This window comes from Rutidosis leptorrhynchoides, chromosome 7 (genome assembly GCF_046630445.1).
Source record: "Rutidosis leptorrhynchoides isolate AG116_Rl617_1_P2 chromosome 7, CSIRO_AGI_Rlap_v1, whole genome shotgun sequence".
NCBI classification, from domain to species: Eukaryota; Viridiplantae; Streptophyta; class Magnoliopsida; order Asterales; family Asteraceae; genus Rutidosis; species Rutidosis leptorrhynchoides.
This window is the reverse complement of record NC_092339.1, coordinates 274,763,541-274,767,828: the sequence shown is the minus strand read 5'-3', so window position 1 is coordinate 274,767,828 and position 4,288 is coordinate 274,763,541.

Genomic DNA, 4,288 nt, shown 5'->3' with positions numbered 1-4,288 from the left:
AAACCTACTTGTACTAAGCTACTGTACGGCCAGAAACAAGATCACAAAAACCACCTATCTTGCAACGATATGGTTTCTGGCTCAGTCCTCACGACACACCCAAGTAAGCTACTTGTTTCCTTGTTTTATCTCATACCTCGAGATGCAAATCCGTCACCACAAACACCACCATTAAAACCGTTGTTGTTCATACTTTCTGTTTTCGATTCATCAAAATCACCACAACCCTTATCACCTTCTACGACCATGAACGACCACCTTGTCACCCTCAACTCTCTTCTTCTTCTTCTTCGAACCGCCACCTCCCAACCCATTAAACCCTAACAAACTATTACGTTTGTATTTTTTTTTTTTGATTGAACTCAATAATAACCGAACCCCTCTTTCATTCCTTCTACTTTTATTAATGAAGAATGGGAAGATAATGATAGTAATCGAATTAATATTATGAGTTTATTATATTGAAAGATAAGGAGAAGATTGATTGATAATGACGTGATGATGGCTGAAATTTCAATACCCCTGTTCCCAAAGGAAATAGCACCGACAGTTTTTTTTTCCCATTTGGCTAACGGATTGGGTTTGCATTCTTTAATCTTGTGGACTTGTTTATTTAATAAATCGGGCTTTTGAACATGCTATTGGACTAAGAACCCAGTTACACAATCTTAATGACGGGTCCAATTCCATTAAGAGCCCAACAACCCAAATCCACAAGCATTTCCCTTCATTACTCGTTTTCTGTTTTGATTCTAATACGGTTGTATGATATTGATGCCACGAAGACGTGATGATAAAGGTTATATTATGATGAGTTAAATATTGATGATGAAATAAGTTGATGATGATGGTAATACATCATGGTAATAAAAAGATGAATGGTTTAGGAAAATGAAACAGAAACATAACGTGTTAAATAGAATTAAGTGGGGGATACATATTAGAAAAACAGAATAGACAAGATGGTTGGGTGTGTTGTTTGATGAGCGAGAGGTCATGGGTTCGAGCCCTGTTTGGGACATTTTTGTTGGGAAAACTTTTAAAGGTAGCCCTCTTTTTATTATTATTATCATTAATATTATTAAAATAAGTATTAGTATTATCATTATTTTTTTTTTACTATCATAAACATTATTATTTCAATAAAATGATCTCGGTTATTATCAAAATTATTATTATCAATATCACTATTAAATCTAATTATTAGTATTATTATCTTTATTTAAAGTATTATCATAATTATTATTTTGACAAACAAAACATAATTATATGAAAACTATAATTATAAGTATACCTAATTCACTAATTTAATATAAAAATAACATAAATAGATATATATATTGTGTTAGAAATAATAAATATATTAATATTTTTAACAACTAATATATTTTATAATCAATATATATAAACTGAATTGAATACCATTATATGCTCACTATGTATATTGATAAATATATAAATGATATAGGTTCGTGAATCGAAGGCCAACCTTGCACATGTTAAATGATGTTATATGTATTTTTACCACAAAATACATTAGGTGAGTATATAGTCCCTTTTGAACTTTAAATATTTTGGGATGAGAATACATGCACTGTTTTTATAAATGATTTACGTTATGGACACAAGTGACTAAATTACGTTCTACATGGGTTTGAATCAAAAATCCCCTAGCTTGGTAACTTTAACTATTGGTTTATGAACTGGTAGGCGCGAATCCTAAAGATAGATCTATCGGGTTTTACACCCCCACCCAGATGTTGTTCTAGTAAACTAGAAGAACGGGTGTTTAGTACTTCGAGGTTAACGGAACGCACTTGATTCGGTGCACATATTATTATAACTCAGGGGTACACACTCTTGTTAAGGCTAGTTACCGGGTGCCCATTGCTTGGAATGCTTTTCATACACTTGCGAGTGTATTATGTTTATAAATATGAAATCTTGTGGTCCATAGTTATTACACTGCTAGCATCAAACCTATATATCTCACCAACTTTATGTTGACTTTTTAAAGCATGTTATTCTCAGGTACAAATTAAGTCTTCCGCTGTGTATTTGCTCATTTTAAAGACCTTACTCGGAGTCGATCATCGCAATGGAACCAGATGTTGATGATTTCGTCCAGGTGGATAAGGACGGGTTGTTACATATAGACCGGTTTTCAATATAAACAGATTCCTATTGTTTGTTATAGAGGTCGGTGTTTTCCAAAAATCTTAAAATTAATATTAATCTTTGATTGAAGTAGCCTATATACTCTCTATTTGGTAAGTTAAAATTTTCAATTCCCGCTCAAAGAAAAAATTGCATTAAAACCTGTATCAATAAAAAAAGGTTTCTAAAGAAACTGCAAAGAATATGGTTTCGACAAAAAAGAGACTTCTAAAGATATAGACTGGTTTTCAATAAATACAAGTTCCTATTGTTTGTTATGGAGGTCGGTTTTTTCCAAAAATCTTAAAAGCGGATTCTATGTACTTTAGGAACCTGTTTTTTCACCCACCTTAAAAAACCGATTTCTTTTAGGGGTTTCTTTGCCAATTTTTGTAGTAGTGCATATTGCACCAATCGTGGGAGTTTAGTACTCCCTCCATCCCATATTAATAATCCATAGAGAAAAAATACACAGTTTAGGAAAAAGTGATTGTCACATGTCACCTGTCACATTTAGCTCTATTAATCGAGTCAACAGCAAACATTGATTTATTGGCGACTTGACTGTCGCTTAGAGTCTAAATTGAACTTCATGCAGGTTTAAAACACATGAAAATTGGATTCTACCATTTTCATGGCGTCTCAACTTTTCTTAATCTACTTATTGGTCAGAGGTTTATTCGGAAGCAATCTCTCTATCCATAGAAGATTGAGAGGGAGTACTTTCTCTACTCTTGGGGTGTTTCACTCTGGGTGGAGAAATGACTTCTCTTTATTCTAGGATAGGAGAAGAATTGTCTCCATCTTACATTCCCTATACCCCACTTTTGTGAGATTAGATTTCGTTGTTGTCGTTGATTGTCAAATGTTCTTTTTCTTTACTTTATAATTTTACCATTTATCCTACCGTTTTGTCTTATATGCAAAAGTTAAGAGTATAAAGGAAATCTATATTATTATTTTTATCTATTTATATAAGTGGATTATTAATTTGGAACAGATTAAAAAGAAAAACTGAACTATTAAAATGAGACTGAGGAGTAATACATACTGGGCATAATTGGCCTAACTTGGCCACTCAGTTGGTAACTATTGCATCAACTTGTGTCCCTTTATAACTGATCCGAATAATCGGACTCAGCGATGAAAAGATAGATGTCGAGCTTTCCAGGTTATTATATATAACATGAATAAGAGAAAATAGGCTTGTTATATATAACATCAATAAGAGAAAATAGGCTTGGGCTCGAGCCTAGGCTTGGGTGTGAGATGTCAGCTTCGTATTGGTTGTGTAGGCTCGGGTTTACTATTCATCAACCTTCAATTTTAAATTGAAATTTTTCAATCTAGTACCCTCACTTTCAATTTGACACTTTTAGTCCTCGCCCATTCTCAATATACCGCTTTCGTTATTTACGATTTACCCCCTCCTACTTTATTTTTTCCGCTTTTAGTCCTCGTTTACTTCAATTCATATTTTAATTTAATTTTTGCAGAGTGAGGTTCAAGAAGAATCGAGCATTCGAGATCTCATGCCACCGCGCCTGTTTCCATGTAACTCGTATTTCTATCATTCATTAGTTTAATTATCTCAAATTCACATTCATCATAATTAAACGGTTCTATATGTAGTATATTTTAAATATAAAAAATCTAATTTAGTTTGATTGAGCGAATGGGCGGTAAGTACTTGTTTTTGAATGATAAAGTTATAATTCCATTATATATCACTTAAGATCTCAATTTGTTAAAAAAAATGTGCAATTAGGTTTATCCAACGGTCTGTTTTCGTTTTGAATTGTTAAAACTAGAAAAAGGAGCCCGCGCGATGCCGCGGGGTCTTTGGGTTGCGTATTCATAGTTAACGGAGCGTATTATAGGTGTGTATATGTATTGAATATAGTCTGACGTATTGAGCGTTTTTTTTGAAGTGTCTGTTTCGCGTATAGTTAGTCCCGTTGTGTTCGTAAGATTTTTTTGAGTTGAACGGTGCGCTCGGAAAAATTTAACTAGCACCGAGCGAGAAGATAGGACCCGCTAAAAATTCGGGTGGAATTTGTTTCTTTTATTTTAATAAAATTGTATATTTACATTTTTTTACCTCTGAAAAAATGTAAGCTTGAGGGGTCGT